Source organism: Mus musculus, chromosome 7, assembly GCF_000001635.26.
Source record: "Mus musculus strain C57BL/6J chromosome 7, GRCm38.p6 C57BL/6J".
Classification (NCBI taxonomy): Eukaryota; Metazoa; Chordata; class Mammalia; order Rodentia; family Muridae; genus Mus; species Mus musculus.
The window spans coordinates 35,149,854-35,158,267 of record NC_000073.6 but is presented as its reverse complement, the minus strand read 5'-3'; the positions used below and the strand labels follow the sequence as shown (position 1 = coordinate 35,158,267).

At 53.1% G+C, this 8,414-nt stretch overlaps 1 long non-coding RNA gene across 2 annotated transcripts; it reads left to right on the top strand.

Annotated features, from left to right (window-relative positions):
- The first annotated feature begins 3 nt into the window (after positions 1–3).
- On the top strand, positions 4–5,721 carry Gm35889. Of its 2 annotated transcripts, none has more exons than XR_391259.2 (3): positions 4–34; positions 4,983–5,075; positions 5,375–5,721. It is a non-coding gene; the product is annotated as a predicted gene, 35889 (long non-coding RNA). The 2 variants fall into 2 exon arrangements; XR_391258.2 differs by lacking the exon at positions 4–34 and adding an exon at positions 1,432–1,465.
- Positions 5,722–8,414: the final 2,693 nt, after the last annotated feature.

The following is an 8,414-nucleotide window of genomic DNA, read 5'->3' as shown; positions in this document are numbered from 1 at the left end:
GTTATGCTTGGCTACAAAGCAAGTTTGAGGTCAGGTAAGACTTACACAAGACTCTATCTCAAAAAATAACAGGCAAAAGGGAGGAGGAAGAGGAGGAGAGGAGTGGGGGGAGGGGAGGGGAGGAGAAGATGAAGATGAAGAAAAAGGAGACAGATAAAGAGAAGAAGAGGAGGAGGGAGGAGGAGGAGCAGAAGAGGAAGATGAGGAAGAGGAAGAGGAGGAGGAAGAGGAGGGAAGAGAAGATGAAGAAAAGGAGGAGGAGGAAGAGGAGGGAATAGGAGGAGAAGGGGAAGAAGAGGCGAGGAGAAGGAGGAGGAAACTGTAGGGTTAGAACTGATGGGCTGTATAACCCTGAACTCCACACCTGCTCATGGCGAAGTTACAGTTGTAGAAAAGCACTCCCCCCACACACACACCATCCCAGGTCAGCTTTATAGGTCTCCTTGTACTGCAGCCCTCCAGTCCAGCTTGAGGGAGAAGTCAGTTCCAGCACCCACCCTCGGGGAGTCCAGGACACACCCTGTCCCTCTGTTCTGGCTCAAGTTCCTGCTCCTTGTGGCTCAAGACCCTGCATGCCATGTGTCCCCAGTGTGACCCCATTTTTACTCCACAGTACATCTCCCCAATCTTCCCTCAAATGAAACCTCCCCCATTTCACAACAGCCCTTTCTGGTTCCGGGCTCCATGCCACAGTTACATCTAGAACCCCAGAGGGGTCCCTACAGACAGAGTCTTCAGACAAAAACAAAACAAAACAAAACAAAAAAACCCAAAAAACCAAAAAACCAAAAAACCAAAACCAGACTGGCTAGGTAGTCACTTCCATCCAGGACTTTAAAACACAAAACTGTAAAAGAAAATAAAATATAAAAACAAGGTCTCTTGGTGCTCCTGGGTTAATGGCTCTTGACTTGGGACAATATTGCATTTCCAGGGGACATTTGGCAATGTCTAAAGACAGCTGGGATTATCATGATTGACGGCTAGTGGTGGAAAAGTATTACTGGCACTGAGTAAGTCCTGGCTAGGAATGTACATGATGTCCCGGAGAACAGAGCCGTTTAGCTCATTTGTTGAGGGTGCTCCTGTTGAGGATACTGATGGCTGATCCTCCCATTCCTCACTGAGTCCCCTGGAATAGAGCCACATATCCATTCTGAGCACATGTCCCAACCCCAAGGGATTCCCTGTCAGGAGAGGGTCTACGTGGAAGGTGCTTTCCATGGGACCCAAAGGTTACCAGATGTCTCAACAGCCCCCAGCCACACAGAGAGCCTCGCTCAAGCCCATTGGTCCCAGGTCCCACCATACCTGCCCACCAGACCTCCTGCTCTGCCCACCCCCACAATGCAGCCCCGCTGGCACGTGCCAGCCACACCCCTCTATGTGATGTGGTGAGCAGGCCCCGTGTGATGTGGGGAACAGGAGTGTGGTCGTTGGAGCAGGTCAGGCCCTCCTGGGCGGGGTGAGGACATATCTCTGGTGCCATCTTTCCTGTTCTGATAAATAACTGATGTGTGGTTGTGGCAAGAAGGTCACCTCTACCCAGGAACAAACCACTTGTGACCGGTGGGAAGAGCCCAGGGTGGAGGCAGCGGGAAGTCTGCCTTCCCTGGCCACCAGGCTGCTGGGGGCAGATTTCAGAAACGGGAAGTACTGAGCTAGGGCAGCACTTCCTGTGGTCGCCGGTAGTCAGGGCATGGGGCGGGCATGAATGGCAAATCAGGGGGTGGGCATGGCAAAATCAGAGGGGTGGCATCCCTGAGCCAGGAGGGAAAGAGGAGAGCTTTCTCTGGTCCCTGGCCCAAGGCATAAGTCCCCTTTGCCAGACACAGGCAGCTGCTATCCTTTGTGGCCAGAGAAGACAGAGAGGACTTACTAAAGTGCCACACTTCACCCTCTTGGGGCTGAAATTGCCCTGAGCCTTATGATTCTTTGACTGGTACTTTTTTTTTTTTTGGCGTCTGCTCATCCCATTTCCTCTAAAAACTGCCCACTCCTCTTGCCCAGACTTGAGCACGGAAGGTGTGCAAACTCAGAAGTCCTTGGCATCTTTCCCTTTGGGGAGCCTGGAACTCCTAACCTGGCTGTCTTGGGACCCTCCCCTTTTATCTCATCAGGAGCCCTGGGGTGTCCTCTTAGCTCTTGGTGTCCCTCAGACCAGCAACTGTTTGCCTTCCCTTCTACATTAGGAAGGGGGGCTGGTATTAAGAGTCCTGAGGCTAGGATGGTGGCTAGGAGGCTCCCTTCTCCTCACTCCTAAGTGCTAAGCATCACTAAGAACCATCAGGCCTCTGTGGACAGAGGGAAGGGCCAGGGAGGAAAAGAGCAGGAAGCTGGCTACCCTCCCTTCCCTGCTTTCAGCAGAGCCTGGAATGGAGTTCCTACCTCTCCTGGTAGCCTGGTCCTTCCACTGTACATTGAAGCCTACACTACTTTGTTGGCTTCAGGACAGACCTCATGGCTGGATGGTTCAGCCCCACCAGACTTTGCTAAGATTCCCAAACAGACTATTAGGTACCCTTTCCCCTAGCCAAACCCTGCTTCTGGTAGGCCCAGTGGACAGACAGCCTTGGTCAGCTTCCTCCAGCCTCAAACAACCTCCAGCTCCATCCTGGGCTATGTGAGGTGGTAAGGGTCTGGCTTCCTGAGTCAGGGAGAGGTCTGCAGGGGAGGGTTACAGGAGTATGTCCCTGACTCCTTGGCCCCAGCCACTGTCTGTGACTGCAGAGGTGAGGTGAATAAGGCTACTCCTCTGTTGTGTCCCAGCTGCACAGACTGTCACCTCATTTTGGTCTCTATGCATGCCTCTGCCTCTCTCATTGTTAGCAGATTTCATTTACAACAGGGTGACATTTCATACAGTCTCCACCTCCCTGGACCTTCCCTGCTTCACCTGTCTCCTCCATAAGTCCCCAGACCCAACCACCCTGAGACATTTTGCTCTTATACATCAGTCACCTTGTCTCTTTCTCTTGCCCATCACCTGACCCTTATTTCTTTGTCTCTGCCTCCTGTCTGCCCTGTTTCTCGTTTGTTTCTCTCTGTCTCTCTGTCTTTCTGTCTCTCTCTCTCTCTCTCTCTCTCTCTCTCTCTCTCTCTCTCTCTCTCTCATCTCTCCCTATTCCCCACTATTCTTTTCTATTTTGTCTCTCTATATTTGGTCTCTGCCTCCCTTTTCTTCTCTCTCCTGGTTCTCCCTTCCTCTCCCTCTTCACCTCTCTCCACCTCTCTCCACCTCCCTTTTGTCTCTCTGACTCCCCCCTCTCCGTCTATTTGCCTCTCCTACCTTGCTCATCTCTTTCCTCTCCCTTCCTCCACCCTTGCATTTTTCTCCTTCCCCTCCTCCCTCTTGTGGCCTCATCCCTCTCTCTAGTCTCTTCTCTCAACTTACCCAGCAGCCCGCCCTCCTCCCTCGAATCCTTTTTCTGTCCCTCCCTCTCCATTCAGTTCAGCCTTCCTGGTCTCTGGTGGCCAGTACCCTGCAGGCAGCTGGCTTCAGCCTGGTGGGGACCTGTTTGGGTATTTTATGTCTTAGTCACCTTGGCCCTCATCCTGTTATCAGTTGGAAATGAATCAGAGATTAGGAAGTGGGGGGAGGGGCGAGGTGGGGGCGTTATCGCCCAGTGCACCCGGAGCTCTTGCTAATCTTTGGCGGACCTGGATTCGAGAGGAAACACAGTTGCGACACGGGGGTCTGTCTTACCGTCACTGTCATGTCCGTGGTGAGGCTGTGGGATTCGGGGCCCAAGGTTGGTGAGGGATGAGAGAAGGCTGAGGGCCAAGCTGGATGGAGTGCGTAGCCATACCTGCTTATGAACACATGTGGCAACCACGTGCATACATGTAGGCATAGACACGGGGAAGGCCTGCATGTCACCTGTCACTAAGCTCCATTGCCTGTGCATTCCTGCACCTCTCAAGTCCCCAGCCAGTGTCACTGCGCACTGTATGGCTGTGCTGGTGTTATCCAGGATTCCTACAGCCCAGCTCCTCTGAGCATCTATCTATCCAATAGCCACAAGATTGGACGGCTGTCAGCACATGACCTTCCTGTGGTCCTCAGTGTTATTCCACCCTCTTCCTTCTGGCCTCTAGGCTCTAGGCCTATGGTCCAGCTTGCCCCCTGCCTCTACCCACACTTCTATACCCATAGTTCCCTTAACTCCTGCCACCTGGCCCCCTTCTGCTCTTGTATCTCACTCTACACATGGTTTTAACAGCCAGCTACCTGATCATCCCCCACATCTCCTAGGTCACTCAGCCATCCAGAATCTTCCTCAGAACGACCAAGGCCCCAAAGGCCATGCTACATAGGTCCCCTGTGCTCTGCTTTCAAAGCATAGGTGTGCTGTTGGAGAATGCTTTCTTGTCTCCCCGTGACTGTGGGTGAGGTGATATGCTTTCTGTCTGTCTGGTGTCTGGCCTAGGGCCTGCTTGCATTAGGCAGGGCCTGAACACACAGGAAAATAAACTCATTGAGACACAGACGAGTCTAGGCCCTTGAAAAGCCATACACGGTTCACCCAGTTTATCCACAGACACTACTATGCAGATTGGCCGATGTGGGCGTACAAACCCAAGTCCCCTGGGAGGTGCGCAGAGCTGAGACTCACACAGTACACCCTTTTCCTCTGCTGTTTCCCAGGACCATTGCACCTCTTTAGCTGGTGGGTTCCTCAACCTGTCCTCAGGGGGCCTCCCTCATTTTTGTGGGCTTCCCGGACTCTGTGGGAAGTAGGACTTATCCACTAACCTTCTCTTCAGGGGATAAGTCCTAGGCAGGATCCTCTGAGCCTCAGCAATGCTGCTGCTCTGTTCTACTTGCAGCAAGTGGCTTTTGTGCCCACCACAGTGTTTCTCAGCACTGCGGTTAACACGAAGAACGGTTATTAATCCCCTCAGACATGACAGGATAAAACTCGGTCTAGTACTTGGAGAGATGTTGCACAGTCAAAAGCTTAATAAGGTTTTGTTTGTAGACTCATCCCTGAAATTAATACAAGTCAGAGCATCTGTCTGTCCCTGCCAAAGGAGACTGCAGCTAGAAAGAGGATCTGGACGGACGGCCATTGGTGAGAGCAGGGCTTTTGGGATGTGGTGGTTGAGGCAGGATGCAGGGTGCAGAAACAGCATAGGAGTCTAATCAGCTTTATCTGGGGGTCAGGGGCTGGATGGGACATCTTCTAGAAGGAAGCAGAAGTGAGTGACTGTAGAGACAGATCTCCAAGGAGAGCCTTGCCTGCTCTGTCAAATGGCGTATCTTCCGGGGACAGAGGCTGGTGACTGCAGAGACAGGTCCTTAAGGAGGGCCTCCTTGCCTGCTCTGTTGATGGAGCGGAGCTTTGATGATTCCCCACTTTTTGTTACCCAGGAGACCCAGAAGCAGCGTCTGTCTTCTGGAGATGGTGTTAGCTCTCACTCACAATGGTTCCAGAAAAGCCAGGAGCCAATTGGAGAGTTTGCTCTGAAGGAGCCCTAATGGCTTCAAGATCTTTCTGTTCGGATCTCCAGATTTCTCCAGAAGTGCCCAGCAGGCCTTGCCCTTTCTCCGGGCCCCACGTCGGTAAAGAGGCTGGTGGGAACAGCTTGCCAGTGTGGAAGGGGCTTCCACAGAACCATGGCTCTGCACCTTTGGAATTTTCTTGTTCCCCCCAGGGCAGGTGGCTGGCCTGGCTTATTTTTTCGGATGGAAATAATAAAGACTCCTTGGCTGATCTGAGAAATGTGAACAGAGCTGGGAAAATCGGCCGTTTTTGTGGTTTGGGGGTTTGAAGCAAGTTTCACAACTGATCTCCCGAGCACAGGGTCCGGTCAAATGAGCTACCTCAGGCCAAGCCGTTTCCCAGCTGACTTTGGGGGTGACCGCCCTAGGCAGAGGTGGGGGCTTTTCTCACCTGCCCACTCCATTCCCTCTGTTCCTCCTCTAGGAAACAGTTGTGGGGGGTTGGGATGGTGAAGCCCTTTAGGGTGGATGTGCTATGGCTTCTGCCTTATCCTTCAGTCTGGGGAGGGGATGTGGTCTTCCTGGGTCATCTATCCAGACCACCTCACTCTCATACTGAAAATCTTTCCCAGGTGCCCCTGGAGCGTCGCAACTCTTAAAGGCTTCATTCTGGGAGCTCAGAGGGCCAAAAAAGTATCTTATTGCCATAATCTTGGGTTGACTAACAGGAAGTCCTGGAAGGTTGCTCTAAGGGCTCAAGAAGAGAAGAGGCAAGCAGGTACCCTATGGAGGCAGCCCAGAACTTTTCACACCTCCCCTGTTGACAATTAGGGTACAGAGGGGGACTCAAGAGTGTGTTCTGCCTCCAGGTGGCCTGGCCCCCCAGCCTGTCCTTCCACCCTGGGAAGTCCCAAACTGCTTCAGGCCAGCCGGGGCAGAACTGAAATTGGTGACATATGTCTCTGTCCTCCAGGCTCCGGCCCCCGCCCACCCGCCTCAAGAGTCTTCCCGCAGGAACCTCCAAACCCAAGGAGGAGGAGCAGCCAATGGCTTCCCCGAATGAGAGCTGTCCTTCTGCCTCCACACAGCCCAGCCAGAAAAAAGGGCCTGGCCGAGGATGGGCCTGGCCCAGGATAGTGTGAGACAGTGGTGCCCATGGGGCAGATTCCCAGTTCTGGCCTGCAGCGACTGCACCACAACAATCCTGAGTATAGTTGCCCAGTAAGGGTAAAGACTAGGTTCCTGCCACATTGTACAGGGCAGCTGAGAGGAGCTATTCAGTAGTCCATGGAAGATTCCAAAAGGAATGGCCAGGACGAGGGAGTTGGCATTTCTCAGGAGATGGGCTGAGTGGTGACATAAACACAGTGGGCTGAGGACAACTCTGTGTGGGATCCCACGGGGCAACAGCAAGGAGCCCGCAGCCTGACGGTCAGATGATACACAGACATGTGGGTGGACAGCAGAGGTCCATTCATCTCTCCGTGGGACAGATCAGCCTGGGTAATTGAACACAGCCCAATAGCCAGGCATCCAGCTTTAGAGGGACCCTTAGCCCTACCCTCACATGGCACGTCCAGATGCACAGAGGACCATAGATAGCATCGGGATTTGGTGTAGATGCTAACTCCTGCCTGCTAATGTGGGGCCAGGGGAGGCTGGGGTGTTCTGGCTGCATCTGCTGGGTGTGTGCCCCCTTCCCGTTCCCTATCCATATCCCCCTCCCAGGTTCCTGTTTCTGTTTTGGGGCCACAGGACTTCCTCTTCTCATCACGGATCAAAATGGCTTCCTGGTCTGAAGTGGAGGCATGGTGTGTGTGTGTGTGTGTGTGTGTGTGTGTGTGTGTGTGTGTATGCTGGGACAAGTGACCCAACCAAGGGACAGCTACAGAAGGAAGCAGGATCTGCACCTCTGTTGGGTCATCACTGAGAGCTGAGCCACGGTCCTTATTAATGAGGTCCCTGAAGCTCCTGCAATGGGGCCTTCAGTGAAAACACTTGCCTAATGTCATAGGGTGTCCTGCCCAAGTGACCTTAGATGGTCACCTCCTCTCTCACTTTTCCTCCCCATCCCCGGAGATGCAGACTACTCCTAAGCAGCACTTCACTGGCTAGTGTGTGTGTGTGTGTGTGTGTGTGTGTGTGTGTGTGTGCGCACACACACCTGTGAGCATTCTCCTAGAGGCAGTGGAAGGACTGACCTGACAAACTTGCAGTATATATGCATGATGTATGTGTGTGAAACTAGGTATAGCATGCATCTGTGTCGGACTGGGATGGGGCCACCATTTCCTCCCATTCCTAACTCTGAACCGAGCTTCTTCCCAAATGAAACTTAGCTGTGTCATGCTGGGTACCAGGCCTGGGGCAGCATAGGGATAAACTGATTTTTTTTGTACTGGAGACTTTATATGGGTAGCTACTTAGGGTGTAAGGGACTCAGAACTGGTTATGAACCAAACCAGAAAACACTGGGCATCTCTCAACCTGCCTCCTCATTGGAACCTTGATCCACTGGGGTCATTTCCCCTCCCCCAGGAAGGTACAGCGCAGAGGCCTGGGTGGCCCTTGACCATCACATGGCTTAGTGGTAGCTGTGGGTAAACACGGTAGGGCTATTGACTGGCCAAAGCCTTGTCCTCTTCCCTGTCATCCAGCTGGCCAGAAAAGCTATGGGAACAGATGCTTCCTCCTAGACGGCTGAGGCCCCTGTGGAGGTCAGGCCAGCCTGGGAAACTCCCTATCCCCTCCATGTCGCTAGGCAGCATTTACGGAGCCCTTGTCTGGTGCCTTCGTGAGAGATGATTACGGCCATCACAGATAAGCTTCTTGTGACTAAATGGTCAGGAGATTGTCATGGCAGGACCCAGACCCCTGGCCAGCACCACAGAAACACACTGCCCCTGGTTTCCTCCTTTCCTAGGAAAGGCTGGGGTCACCGGGTCCTCTGCCCTGGCACCTGGGCTGC